At 34.1% G+C, this 16151-nt stretch overlaps 1 long non-coding RNA gene across 1 annotated transcript; it reads right to left on the minus strand.

The window, feature by feature from the left end:
- Nucleotides 1–4386: 4386 nt before the first annotated feature.
- On the minus strand, nucleotides 4387–14484 carry LOC103499205 (uncharacterized). The gene is made up of 5 exons (XR_007820067.1): nucleotides 14118–14484; nucleotides 13610–13704; nucleotides 12930–13034; nucleotides 4820–12664; nucleotides 4387–4688 (listed from the first exon to the last, which is right to left on the minus strand). It is a non-coding gene; the product is annotated as an uncharacterized LOC103499205 (long non-coding RNA).
- Nucleotides 14485–16151: the final 1667 nt, after the last annotated feature.

Below are 16151 nucleotides of genomic sequence, written 5' to 3' on the forward strand. Positions count from 1 at the left end.
TTCTTTGATTTATAAGTTTAATTCTCTACAAGATTAGGATGATCAATCCTTGTTAGTCATCGTCAATTTCGAATCTCAACATGGTTGTGCCATGGAGAATCCACTATCTTGAAAATAAAATTTGCTCCGACCTTAGTACTAAATCGTAATTTTCAATTGTTCTCCGAAGTATACACCACATTCAATCTCTGTTGGAGAATGAAATGGAATAATAAAAGAATTTTATCAAAGTAAATCAAATTGATGGAAGATGAGGAGAACATAGCAACTACATTTTGTTTCTTTAATTGAAATCTATTTTCTCATCTTCAATAAGAAATCCAAAAAGTGTTTTAATATTTAAAATTATTTTTAGATATGTAACTGTCCAATAATTGAAACAATAGATTTGTAACCATCAAATATATAATGTTTGGGTATCTGGCTAGTTTATTGTATTTATATATTTATTGTACTCACATGTATTATTCTCTCATAGTTAAATTCAACGTTATATTATCCTATTAGGAGTTTTAGTGCAAGTGAAAGTTTGTTGGAATTAATGTCCTAAAACTCATAGTTTGTAGTTTAAAATCATATTCTATTAAAAAAAATTTTTATTGAGGAATTATTCGTGCAATTGAATACTATAATCTTGAATCTAATAAACTAAGATTCAGAAGCTATCTTGAGTAAACTTAAACTTTATGTAGATATATAACAAGTGTATCAAGTTAGAGTATATAACCCAAACAATGTATAGTATATGAATAAGGTTGAGCGACTTATTTTGAGATACTATGAATGTGACCCACTTTGTAGTTTGTACAAACGACGTGATTTTGAATTGTCTTGTGGAGACATAAAAGTAGGAATATCCTATATAAAGAGTTTACATAAGACTAAAACATGAAATAGTCACTTTTACGTTATAATATCGTTGACTGTATAAAACTATCTATTTCGATTATTGATTTTCCCATTAACTTGAAGGGTGTGTTTGGGGGAAGGAAAGAGTTATGGAAGAAAAGGATTATAATAATCCTAGGATTATGATAATCCTAGTATTATGATAATATGTGTTTGAGGAATAGATTATTATTGGTAGTGTTGTGGTAATATGTGTTTGGGAGAGAAAATATGAAAGGTAGTGTTATGATGGTATGTGTTTGGAGGAGGGATTATGATAGTAGTGTTATGGTAATATGTGTTTGGGAGAAGAATTATGATTGTAGTAATTTAAAAAACAATAATAAATTTTTGATTGGATTGTTTGGGTAGGGTAATGTAGAGTTGTAAAAAAGTAAAAATAGGATAAGATAGGGTTATTTAGGGATTAGGATAACCCTAATCCCCTTTATCATAATCCTTGGGCCAAACACGGTTTGGCCCAATTTTCTAATCCTTTTCCTCCTAAAACCCCACCCCAAACATACCCGAAAAGTCCAAGTTTGATTTGACTTGAGTGGTGAAATGACAATTTTACTCATTGACTAAAGTTAGTGGAAGTTCATGGTTATGACGCTGAATCGACTAAGAGTTAATGGAATCTGAGGTATCGGACTTTGGTGAGTTTGCACATATGACGATGGTTGCATGTATTTTGTCTATTTATGGTGGATTTTCAAATGTGCAAAGACTTTTGGCTACTTACTTGATTTTTCTTTAAAAATAAAGAAAAAAAATAAACTCACAACAAATTTCAACCATAATCCAATTTTCATCTCTCACTCTCTCAAATTCTTTACTCATTAGTTTGGTCCGGTTTGTGTTTGTGTGAAGACTACGGGTGATCGGAAAATTCAAACGTATGAACTTCGTTATCTTTAATTTAATTTTAATTGTTTAATTAACTTAATTAATTTTGATTAAATATGGTTTAATAAAATTAATTAATTGATTAATTTTTTGATTTATTTATTTTAATTAAATATTATTTAATTAAAGGTTAAATAAATTAAAATCTATATTAACTGATCTATATATAATGATTATATATTGATGATCAAATGTTATAATTTTGTCTATTATAAAACTATAGTTTTGTTTATAGTTTTGTGAGTATTATAAAATTAATTCGCGGTAAAATATTTACATTTTATAGAACAATTCCAAAAACGGAAAAAATTTAGAGACCCATCGTGTAAAATACCAAAAATATCTCATCAACCACGCCATCAACAACGCGCGCATAATATATTTACGATCGTTTAGATTTGGTTATTGTTTGATATGCGATCGTTTAGATATGACTATAATTTATACGCGATCGTTTAGATATGACTACAATTTATCTTTTCAATTTCATCGTTTAATTTTGTCACACGATCATTTAATTTGGTTACGTTTAAATTTGGTTACACGATCGTTTAGATTTGATCGTTTCGATTTAGGGACCCAAATCTAAATGATTTTTTTTTCAAAATTTGGTACACAAATTTTTTAATTCTTTTGGTACACGATCGTTTAGATTTCTTTACGCGATCGTTTACATTTGGCTACTCCAATCTAAATGATTTTTTTTCAAGATTCTTTATACACAATCTTTTCTTTTAGATCGTTTACTTTTTTTACACGATCGTTTACATTAGCTACTTCGATCTAAATAATTTTTTTCAAGATTCTTTATACACAATATAATCTTTTAGATTTTGCTATTTTTTATACACAACGTAAAAAAAAAGATGATAGAAAGAAATCAGAGTGAAAAAAGAAGAGGAAAAGTAGAAAGACGATGGAAAAACGAAAAAAAAATGATGGAAGGATTAAATGACATAAATAAAAAATTGAAAAATAAGAAAGAAGATGGAAAGAAATTTCAGAAAAAAAAAAAAAGAATAGCAGGAGAAAGATGAATCGCGAGAAAGTATAGATTGAAGGATAAACCTGAAATATTTAAAAAAAATGATTAACTTTATAGACTTTGTTATACTAACCATAAATAGTTTGGTGTTTTGTTATATTTACGAAAGTTCCCCTAATTATTGAATATAAAAAACTTTAGAATTTCAAAAGTGTTCCATTTTTCTCATGCTCAACCAAGATTTTGAGAGACATATTATCTTCTTATTCTTTTCTGTAAATATTTTTTTTCTTTCTTTCTTTAAACATATGCATATGTGTTAAATTTTATTTACTTTTCTCTTACTTTCTCATCCTTGCCACGTATAGAAATATCTTTATTTTCAACAATAATTTAAGATATATAACATCAATTTATATATCTTTCATAGCAAATGTTGCTGTAAAATTATCAAGAGCAAATTATTAGTTAACATTTCTAACTCTTACTCCACTTGAATAATATTTACCAAGTAATGTTATGTAATTTCAAAGGGGGACTTGAAGAATAGTAAAAAATAAAGTTTGCTTTGGAAAAACAGCACAAGTTTATTTTAATTATAAAATGACAAAAACGAAAAAATTGAATAAAAACTTGTTACAAAAATCACTTAAATGCTCCATTCTAGTAAAAATCACATCTTCTAAAATACAATCATTGTGAAAAAAAAAACATCATAATTAGGTCATGCATCCTAAAACAAACATCAAATCAAAACCTTTTTTTTATTTTTTCCCAAAAACAAAACCCAAAACTTAAAAAAAAACCTCTTGAACATGGATATCAATAGAGAAATGTGAGAATGGAAATGCATTACTATTATAAACATAACTTTAGGCCTCTCGGTCATGGAATACATATTACTAAACAATACAATAAAAATAGAAAATGGAATACAAAGAAGTGCGTCAAACCTTAGAATATGATTTTTTATATTATTTAGCTCTGATTTTTGCCTAATAGTTGAGGGAAAAATGGTATGGGAAACTCATTACAAGAAATAACATATATAGCTAACAAAAAAAAAACTATGATAGACTTTTTGAAAGTTCTGATAGCCCATGTTGTTAAAAGTTCGAGGCTTATTATAACGTTTTTTTGAAGCTATAATGAGTGCTATCGTAAAGTACGAAAATATAGGTTATATGTGCTACTATAAAAACATTTGATAGTATTTTTCATTAGAGTTATAATAAGTTTATATAGCTTAAATAATATGCTATCTTTGACATATAATAACCTTCTCTCAACGCTATAATATAGTATTTATAGTTATAATATTAAACTATAATGTATGATTTATAGCTATGATATTAAATTACAATATAGTATTTACAGCTATAATAATGTTATTTAATCGCTTTCAATTATCATAATAATTATAATAACCTTTTGATACTATTTTGTTTCTGACTATATAAATTTTTCTATAGCTTTAACTTATGGCTAGAAAAGAGGTAGTTTTTTTCTCAAAAATAATTTTTGAATTAATTAGCTTATGATAAATTTTACTTCAAGGACCCAACTTTAGTTAAACCTACACACATAAATACTTCATAACCCAATGAATACTAATAACTTCCATTCATAATGTATTAAAATTACATAATAAAATAGTCAGTAATTTACTTAATGAATGTTGTGGTCTAAATGTACTAACCACACAAATTAACTCTCAAAATACACAAACTAGTAAATGTACCAACCACACAAATTAACTCTCAAAATACACAAACTAGTAATGTACCAACCACACAAATTAATCCTTAAAATACAAACAAAATTCATCATAAGTGTACAAGATTATATGAGCTAACTGTCATTGGTTCTTTTGGTCCTCTAATTAAGACGACTCCATTTCACTCACCTACATAAATTTATTAAACATATATCAATTTATGATTATGTAGACACCAATAACAATGGATATTAATTAAACAAGTATAGAAAATCTTTAACAAAATGTAGGCAAAAAAAGATTAAAATTAGACAACATACCAATGATCACTTTATCAAATGGCCATGCAACTATACTTCCCAAAGCTTCTTCAATACATGTCTTTTCTGATGTTGGCCTCCACAAATATGCGTCCGATTTTTTTGCTACTGTTAGAATTAGTAGGGCTTTGCACTTAGAATATTTTTGAAAAGAATATAGAAGATTTTATTTCCTAAATCTTTTCCTTTCTTATTCCTATTGTACTCTATTTATTCTCTCCCTTTGTACCTATTGTATTCATTCATAAGAGAAATAATAAAAACTAAAGTATTGTGGTTTTTCTCCCGATTCTCGAGTTTCCACGTAAACCTTCGATTATTGTTAATTGCTTTCAATATGGTATCAGAGCAAAGCAATAACGAAATCCTAGAAAATAACCTAGGAGAAACCCAGATCGAAACTGAACCCGTCACTGCCGCCGTGATTGTCGTTGTCGTCGCCACCATGGAGAAACTGCTCCAAAACCTACAGAAACTGCTGATCTACCCAATAGGAGTGGTTTCGCAGTCGTACGCGCCGCTCCTGTCCGACGCGTGGGCCCACACGCCGTCTCCTTTTCATCTCACCGCCCAGCCCATTCCCCTCTACGCGCTGTCGGATGTCCAACCATCAAACCCTTCTGGCCATCGTATCCTCATGCGCCGTCTATGAACTCCGGACAGCAACCCTCAATTGTAAATCTGTCAAATCTGTACTATAAGCATCCGCTGTATGTTGACTCTTTACAGCAACCGTTGTTTTCTGGTAACGAGATTGATCAACCCCAGAACAGATCGAACATTGAAGCGGGCGAGTCTTCGACGCATTCCAAACCAACCAAGTTGCCGATGTGTTCCAAGAACCCGATAACTTCGTTCTCTAATTTATCGTCAAATTATATAACTGGCTCTTTGGGTTCGTCTACAGGAAATTTTTCAGATGAAAAATTAAATGGACAAAATTATTTCTCTTGGTCCCAATCAATAAAGATGTTCCTCGAAGGTCGCCACCAATTCGGCTTCTTAACTGGAGAGAATGTACGTCCTCCACCAGGAGACGCCTTGGAACGACTCTGGAAAGGGGAGGACTCACTTATTCGGTCCATGCTGATTAATAGTATGGAACCACAGATTGACAAGCCTCTACTATATGCTGCCACAACAAAAGATTTATGGGATACAACTCAGACTCTTTACTCAAAACGACAAAATGCCTCTCAATTGTATACACTGCGAAAACAGGTCCATAATTGCAAACAAGGGACCCTGGACGTGACTACCTATTTTAACAAGCTCTCTCTCCTCTGGCAAGAGTTGGATTTGTGCATAGAGACAGTTTGGAACACACCAAATGATGGTACACAGTATGCTAAACTTAAAGAGGCTGATCGTGTTTATGACTTCCTTGCAGGACTTAATCCCAAATTTGGTACTATTTGTGGTCGTATACTCGGACAAAGACTTATTCCCTCCCTAATGAAAGTTTGTTTTGAAGTCCGCCTGGAAGAGGATTGCACTAATGCCATGAGTGTATTGACTACCCTTACCATTGACTCCGCTGCCTTTAGTGCTCGGTCCTCAAACCATGATAGTGACAAGAATAATGGGAAGTCAATCCCTGTGTGTGAGCACTACAAGAAACAATGGCACACCAAGGATCAATGTTGGAAACTCCACGGTCGTCCCTCAGGAGGTAAGAAACGATCCTTCAACGAGAAACAGAACTCAGGACGTGCCTACATTAGTGAGACTACCCCTACTAGCACTTCTCAATCAACTAGTCCTACTGCGAGCCAAACCAAGACTCCGACTCTGGATGCCATTGCTTAGTCAGGTATGTCTCAGTCTTTTGGGATCATTAACGTTGATGGGAAGAATCCCTGGATCTTAGACTCGAAGGCTACAGATCACTTGACAGGTTCTTCGGAACACTTTATCTCATATGCCCCGTGTATCGGTAATGAAAAAAACTGAATAGCCGACGACTCTCTAACTCCGATCGCTAGCAAAGGACAAATAGTTCCCTTTGACGGTTTTGCTCTCTAGAATGTTTTGCATGTCCCTAAATTGTCTTACGATTTGTTATCTATAAGCAAGATCACTCGTGAGTTGCATTGTAAAGCTATCTTCTTACCTGAATCGGTTTATTTTCAGGACATGAGCTCGAAGAGGACGATTGACACTGTCCGACATAACATGAGACTTTACATCCTTGATGATGATACCTTCTGTAGTAGTTTGTCTAGGGTTAGTTTATTGTCGTCCTACTTTAGCACTTTTGAACAAGATTGTATGCTGTGGCATTTTCGACTGGGCCACCCAAACTTTACATATATGCAATATTTATTTCTCCACCTTTTTTCTAAACTTGATGTCTCTTCTCTATCTTGTGATGTGTGTATCCGAGCTAAACAACATCGGGTCTCTTTTCCCTCACAACCATATAAACCTACACAACCGTTTACCCTCATCCATAGTAACATTTGGGGTCCTTCCAAGGTCATTACCTCATCGAAAAAGCGGTTGTTTGTAACTTTCATCGATGACCATACCCATTTTACCTGGGTCTACCTTATCACAGATAAATCTGAGGTTTCATCCATTTTCCAAAACTTCTATCATACTATTGAAACACAATTCCATACAAAAATTGTAATTCTTTGAAGTGATAATGGTGGGGAATTCCAAAACTATAACCTTAGTGAATTTCTAGCCTCTAAGGGGATTATTCACCAAACCTCATGTGCCTACACTTTTCAACAAAATGGAGTGGCCAAACGAAAAAACCGTTACCTTATGGAAGTAGCCCGTTCCCTTATGCTTTCCACTTCCCTTCCATCGTACCTGTGGGGAGACGCTATTCTTACAGCCGCTCACTTAATCGATAGAATGCCTTCTCGTATCCTCCACCTTCAAACTCCCTTAGATTGTCTTAAGGAGTCTTACCCCTCTACTCGCCTTGTTTCTGAGGTTCCTCTTCGTGTGTTTGGATGTACTGCTTATGTCCATAATTTTGGCCCTAATCACACCAAATTTACTCCTCGGGCTCAAACTTATGTGTTTGTTGGGTATCCCCTTCACCAGCGCGGTTATAAATGTTTTCACCCACCGTCTAGGAAATACTTTGTCACTATGTATGTTACTTTCTGTGAGAACCGACCCTACTTCCCTGTTAGCCATCTTTAGGGGGGAGAGTGAGTGAAAAGTCTAACAACACCTTTGAATTTATTGAACCTACTCCTAGTACCGTATCTGACGTTGATCCTCATCCCATAATCTTATCCACAAACCAAGTTCCCTAGAAAACATATTACATGAGGAACCTCATAAAGGAAGTTGAGTCCTCTACTAGTCAACCACCGACTCCAGTCCAAGACTTCGAACCTCCTCGAGACCAAGGTATGGAAAACCCTACAGAACCTTGTACTAATAATATGATGAGTGAGAATGACAGGTCTGATGTTGTTGTTCTTGAAAATATGGAAGAAAAGAACCGTGGTGATGAGACTGAGGTTAGAATAGAAACCAGTAACAATGAAGCTGAACAAGGTCATACAAGAAAACTTGATGAGTATGATCCCTCTCTTGACATTCCCATTGCTTTGAGAAAAGGTACCAGATCCTACACTAAACATCCCATTTGTAACTATGTTTCCTATGATAATCTCTCTCCACAGTTTAGAGCGTTTACAGCAAGCCTTGACTCTACCATAATACTAAATAATATCTACACTACTCTAGAGTGTCCTGAATGGAAAAATGCAGTTATGGAAGAGATGAAGGCTCTTGAAAAGAATAGAACTTGGGAGATCTGTGCTCTACCCAAGAGACATAAAACTGTAGGATGCAAATAGGTGTTCGCTCTCAAATACAAAGTAGATAGTACGCTTGATAGACACAAGGCAAGGTTAGTTGCAAAGGGATTTACTCAGACCTATGGTATTGACTATTCAAAAACCTTTTCTCCAGTTGCTAAGTTGTGTTAGAGTCCTGCTATCTGTTGCTGTGAACAAAGATTGACCTCTATACCAGCTAGATGTTAAGAATGCTTTTTTGAATGGAGACCTTGTGGAGGAAGTCTACATGAGCCCCCCGCCAGGATTTGAAGCCCAATTTGGTCAGCAGGTGTGTAAACTCCAAAAATCCCTATATGGTCTGAAATAGTCTCCGAGAGCATGGTTTGACAGATTCACTACCTTTGTCAAGTCCCAAGGGTGGTCGAGGGCACTCTGACCATACTTTATTTACAAAGGTTTCCAAGACAGGGAAGATTGTTATTCTAATAGTTTATGTGGATGATATTTTTTTGACTAGAGATGATTAAACAGAAATCAGTCAACTAAAGCAGAGAATGGGTGATGAATTTGAAATCAAGGATTTGGGAAATCTAAAATATTTCCCTGGAATTGAGGTGGTCAGATCGAAAGAAGGTATCTTTGTGTCTTAGAGAAAACACCCTTGATTTGCTAACCAAGACAAGTATGTTGGGATATCCTCCTGCTAATACTCCTATTGAATTCAACTGTAAACTAAGGAACTCTGATGATCAAGTTCCAGTTTGATAAAGAACAATATCAGCGCCTTGTAGGTAAATCAATTTACTTATCTCATACTCGCCCTGGTATTTTCTTTGCTGTAAGTGTTGTCAACAAGTTTATGCAGGCTCCCAATGAGAAACATATGGAAGCTGTTAACAGAATTATGAGATACTTGAAAAATACACAGAGTTGATGTTTAGAAAAACAAATAGAAAGTCCATTGAGGCATATACTGACTCGGATTGGACAGGATTTGTTGTTGATAGAAAGTCTACCTCCGGTTATTGTACCTTTGTTTGAGGTAATCTTGTAACTTAGAGGAGTAAGAAGCAAAGTGTTGTGGCCAGGAGCAGTGCTGAGGCTGAATACAGAGCTATGAGTTTGGGAATATGTGAGGAAATTTGGCTCCAAAAAGTCTTGTCAGATCTTCATCAGGAATGTGAGACACTATTGAAGCTTTTTTGTGATAATAAAGCTGCTATTAGTATTGCTAACAACCCAATTCAACATGATAGAACTAAACTTATCGAGATTGTTCGACATTTCATCAAAGAAAGACTTGGCAGTTGAAGCATATACATTCTGTACATTCCTTCGAGCCAACAAGTTGCTTCTGTTCTCACCAAGGAGCTTCTCAGACCACACTTCGACCTTTGTGTTAGTAAGTTGGGACTCATTGATATTTATGTCCCAACTTGAAGGGGAGTGTGCTAGAATTAGTAGGGCTTTACCTTAGAGTATTTTTAGAAAGAATAATATAGAATATTTTATTTCCTAAATCTTTTCCTTTCTTACTCCTATTGTACTATATTTATTCTCTCCCGTTGTACCTATTGTATTCATTCATAAGAGAAATAATAAAAAGTATTGTGGTTTTTCTCCCGATTCTCGGGTTTCCACGTAAGCCTCGGGTTGTTAATTGCTTTCAATTGCTGCATCAACCCATACTCTAATCGCATGTGGACCAATAGGAACCTGATGAACCAGAGCAACTGGATCACCAGAAGACCATCTTCCTTCAACAACAATCTCTCCTGAGCTATACCAATCTAATAACTTGCACTTAATTTGACTGTTGTTATTAATACTCTATCAAAAGACAAATATGAGATACTAGAATAAGAAAATAATGACATCATAAATAACTTTCATCCTATTACAAATAAGTTACTAATGCAGAAGACATTGGATAGGTTGGAGGAATATTTAGTCGCTTAAGCACACTTGCGGCAACATTTGAAAATTCCTCACTTGGTTCAACCTATGATAATCTCATATGAAACCATAAATATAGTTAACTACTAACAGGAAAAAAAAGAATCTAAGTAAAAGAAAAAAAATGTTTCTTTAAATAAGATGACATAAGTCCGCTTTCATTTCTATCATTTCGTCTTTTATTGCTTTCATTTATCATTTCTTCTTTCATCTTCAAATATTCCTTTTCAAGAACCTCAAACTTAGTACCCTACCCTTCTACATACGTAACTACTATTATTTCAAAACAAATAAAAACAATATATTCTTTTTATCAAACTAGAGAGACAATCTATGAAGTTCTATCAAAACCATAAGGATTAAATTCTAATTTTTTTTGCATATCATGACATCGTGAACTTGCTTAAAAACTCAGAGCTTAGAGTTCTAGTTTGTGTCCATCCAAACAATGACACTCATAACCTCATTCATTTACTCAATCTCTCATGTCCTACAAAGAAAAATCCATTAACCATTTATGTTCTTCATCTAGTTGAACTAATTGGTAGAATCACAAAAAACAAACTCAAGCCAAAAACAATGAACCAAATCCCAGCAAAGACAAAGAAAGGAGCTGTTGTAAAACGCAACAAATTAGTTCACAAAATACAGTAAAGAAACAAATACTTCAATAACATTTGAAATAAAATAAAGAATGATATATCATATAAATCAAACTTAAAAATGAAAATCCAAAGAAACATACGCAGCAAAGTCTTCAAATAAAATTACAAATCATATTCAACCAATCATATAAGATACAAAAACAACGTTCTAAATCTTCTAAATCATATTTAACCATAATCATATCCAGATCCATATTTTGAACCCAAAAAAAAAAAAGAATTGAAACAACCAAACGTCCCCACATTAACAATCTTAAAAAGTAGCTCCACTCTAATCTTCAATATAAAAAAAAAAAAAAAGATCCCCTAGTCACATATACAACCAGTAAACAAACAACTCGGTTGTTAGAACAAGCGAAAAATACTCGAGAAATTACGTTATGAGAGATTATCTCAATGTGATCTAAGAAAATTAAAGTTAATCTAGTGAAGAAAACACCTAACAAGTTGTGGTTAACACTAAGAACAAAAATCGAACAAAATTCAAAAACCCAACATGAAGTTATTTCTTCCTTAAAGAAGCAAAACTATATATTACCACTTCATCAAACATGGACAGCTGATGGGCATATAAACCAAGATGACCAATCAATAAGAGCTTTGAATTGAAATATTTCTAGGACATTTGCAAATAATTGAAAAAGGATCTTGTTCAGCAGACAAACCAGTCTTCTAGTGATAAAAGAGTGATGGCAAATGCAGAATCAAATTTCACTTCTTCAAAGTGTTCCTAACTCATAATGCTCAACTATAACCTTTTGGACTATGTCAAGGAAGAAAACAGTATATTACTATAGTACATATTCCTCAAGAATTTTTTTGTTATATGGCTAAATATATAAAAGTATGTATTACTGCTTCTAAGTAAGATAGCCATTTTGAAGAGGTAAATTTTCCCAAACTCCCATGCCCAATACCTATTCATTAGACATCTACGAAACTTGAGTGTTTTTCCTGAGTAATTCTAAGAAGGGTTATTATAAAGCACTATGAAGATTTTTGGCTTTGAAGCAGAAGCAGAAAGGAAGTGGATATATTGCACAATTCAACCATTTTGAAACTCAGAAGCCTCATGTTGAAACTTGAAAATAGAAAGGAGAAATATGCTTTCACAAAGATCAGATAGGGAACATTCGTTGTCATTATGAAAACAGGCTGTGCAAGAACTATTCAACAGTAACATAACAGAAGAACTGAACCAGATACCTGAACATACCATACTATGATAGTATCGTAGAAGTAAGAACAAGAACTCTAATATAAAGTACAATCTAAGTACCTTATGGTTAAAAGAACAAAGAGTCATCATTGAAGTAGTGAAAAATATGATATATATATATATATAAACTTGAATTTATCTGACCATATGTTAGCTTAGGGTTCACAAAGTGAAGCTTATCGATAACTTCCAACACAGTTGTTGAGGAAAGAAACAGAACCAATATATCCTGCAAAATCCATAGGTATCATATTACAACAAATCTCACATTAGCTGAAAAATAAGAATAGCCAATTTTACAGTATGCAAATTACTGCAGGAGCTTTATACGTAATGCTGGCAATAGTTTAGCATAGTTCTCCTTTTCTAGAAGACATTTATTCTTTTCTGCCCGTTATTATGTAGCAACATGCAATTCATAGGTAAAGCGTCATATTGTAAAGTCACCAAATTATACTCCACACCAAAAGTCACTTAATGAAAAACTAAAGTACCTGTTAACAAATGAGTGTAGTACAACAATTCATTTTCTTCAAGGCCTTCAATTAAGTCCCATAATTGTCTTCCATTCAAAACTTGGCCCTTAAATGTCGGATACCCTGTTTTATTTTCAAAAGGAATCATAATCCAATTTCAGTAACACAACAAAATGAAACCAGAACCTATGCATGACATAAGGCACCGCATCATATATAATTAAGCCTTAGAGTTCTAAGACCATTTGAATGAACAAATAGAATCATCTTGCCTGTTTGGTTTGAGAACTGCACAGAATTATTGGATCTACATCATAGCCTAATAGTTGGAGAGGGAAAACAACTGATTTATTCCTAACGCATCCCTACGGCAGCGGAAAATAGAACAATCCATTGAAGTAAAACTAATATCACGAAAATAAAGCCAATTAAGAACAATATAAGAACAAACAATCCACAGAAATACACAAAGCACAAAAGTAACATCAGTTATCAAGATAGTAAATATAAAGTCAAACCTCCCACAAACAAAGCCTTATAACAAAAATACCAAGACTAAGTATCAAACAATACAAATTGGCAACAGAACTGAAGGAAACTCCTACGACGCCTAATGAAAGCAACAAAAACAAAGTGAATATGGAGTTTAATGAAATTCTACCAAAATAACCGGAACCGTAGTAAAATATTGAACAAACCTGAAAAGTGTGGGACTGAATACAGAGAACTCGACCAGTGGCGGACGGGAGAGCTAAGGAGAGAATTGGCGGCGCCATTTAGTATTACAGAAGGCCTGCAGAAGTGGAGATTATAGAAATCAACAAAACGGAATGCGTCAAAGAAGAGATTGATGGAGAAAAATGAGAGTTGAGAGAATTTTTTTGAGGAAAAAGGGAAGAAACCGAAAACTGTGGAAGTTTTAATAACGCAGAAGAAGAAGAAGAAGCAGCAACGATGAAGGGGAGAGAGGGAAGTGAGAAATGATCGAAGGGAAGACAAAGAAATTATGTAGGAGATTTGGAAGAGATGGGATGAATTACCGGATCTAATTTTTAGTACTAAAGAGAGTGATGAAGAGTAATCATATTATTGAAGGTTTTTCAATCCATTAATACCTTTCAATCATCAACTGTAAAATGAGCAGAACTTAGAGAGATTTGAGAAAGAAAAAAAAGTTAGGAAACATTTCCAGCTTCATTGCCTAACCTCGAATCATTACGTTATCGCGCGCCGATGACGAGATGAAGAAATCATCGTCGTCGTTAGTTGAACGCCGATGAGGAAAGACTAATCTGGAAGCGAGCATTGGCGAGGAAAGACTAACCTCGAATCATTAACCTGGAAGCGACGACATCGTCAGTTGAACAAAAGTCGTGAGAGGTCAGCCGACGAAAAGATGAGATGAGATGAAGAAATCGATTGAATAATATGAGAGATGAAGAAGTCGATTGAGCTGTGAGGGTCGGCTATCGCACGCAGAGAAAAGAAAATTGACGTGACAAAAAGAAAAAAAGTTTTGGGCTAAATCGCAGGCACGAGATTTTATTAATTAATTATGATTTTTATGTATTTTTATTTTTTTCATTGCAATAGCTCAATTTAAAATGGGCTATCTTGGAGGGCTATTAAAAGTTGAATATGTTGTAGTGATTTTGGAATTGATATTACTTATATCTTATTTGTTGTATTTCCCAAGTGTGCCATTTTTTACTTATGTTTTAAGTTTTCCTCTCTCCAAGTTGTTAGGCATTGAAGCCAAATAAGGGATGGAAGTCACATAGAAGCCAAGTAAGTGAGAAGAAAGAGGATGGTTGAGTAGACTTGTGCGATGTGCAAGTCGTGTCATCCTATCTCACGTTTAAGAAGCCAATTGGTAAGCGCATCGCTCCTTAACATCAAGGGCTCAATTCAGAAGGAAGACGAGTGCTGCACCTAGATTGGTATGGTCACAACTGAAGATCATGTGTGTGAAGAAATTGAGTTAGAGAAAGGAAGCCCTAAAGCTTGTCCTTGAGTTGGATTGGCTCCTTAAAGCAGTGTTAGGCGGTGGATGAGGAAAGGTGGACCATAAGTCAACTTTAGTTTTATGTTCCGCGAAAAATGGAATGTAAGTTGTAACGCATAAATCTTATAAAGGCGTTAAGTTAATAAAGAAAAGTAACTAATGAGTGTTATGTGAAATGATGTTTTATACTAGATGAAAAGCTATTATGAATTGATTTTTTGTTTTATATGAAATGATATGTTTACATAAGGGATTCAGGATTTGAAAGATTTGGCGAAATGGTGTTTATAAAAGATATTTGCGAAAACGATTTATTAAAACCTCACTAAGTATGTAGACTTATGTTTTCAAAAATTATCTTCTAGGAAGCAGGCGTTAAGGCTAAATAGGGAAGGTTGAAGTGCTTGCTAGGCGAGAAGGCTGTCAAGGCGTTTTAGCTTAAGTTTTAAATTGTTGTATTTATGTTTATGAATGTGAAGTTGTTATAAGTACTTGGACAAAGTTTAATAAAGTTTAGTTTGGTTTATCTTCTCTGTGTTGTGTGTTGTCGCCTAAAAGAATTTGTTAATGGTAAGTTGGTCAAAGAAAAGATATTGGGCGATTAAGCAAAGCTTAAGGACCTCAAGAATGAGTGTCTTTGATGTTAGACGCGTCAAGGATACTCAAGTCGCACTGCGTCTCGCATGGCAAGTAAGGTTGTGTGAGAGGCGGGGTATGGCAGAGCAAGTTCACAATCTTCCATTCTTTCTTTCTTAAAATTTTAGGTGAGAGCTTAGAACATAAAGAGAGAGAGTATAAGTCATGTAGAAGAATAATCCCACTGAGAAAGGTGATTTTTGAATAAGTTTCAAAGAGAGACATCCTGCGGAGGAAGGATGCGTTAAAGGAAGGATACGAAAAGAAGCATGTAAGCCTAAGTGCTACCGTGTTGAAGTAAGCGACGCGACAACACATTAAGGATTACCTTGTGAGAAAGAAGCACGTGCTAATGATAAGAAATAGGCGATTAATGTAGTGACACAGGAAGAAATGCCTATACCTAACTATGGTCACGATAAGGCAGACGTTTTGTTGAAAAGATGAACGTCCAAATAGGTGATTGGACAACTCACTGAGGCGAAGTTAATGTTTTGGGGCTTTGAAAGAAGAAATTCTAACAAAAAGAAGTCTAACTTTCCAAGGAGATAAGGTCGACATCTCAAGAAAAGTGTCTATACTTAATTGACGTTGAACTT

The sequence above is a fragment of the Cucumis melo genome, chromosome 4, assembly GCF_025177605.1.
Source record: "Cucumis melo cultivar AY chromosome 4, USDA_Cmelo_AY_1.0, whole genome shotgun sequence".
Classification (NCBI taxonomy): Eukaryota; Viridiplantae; Streptophyta; class Magnoliopsida; order Cucurbitales; family Cucurbitaceae; genus Cucumis; species Cucumis melo.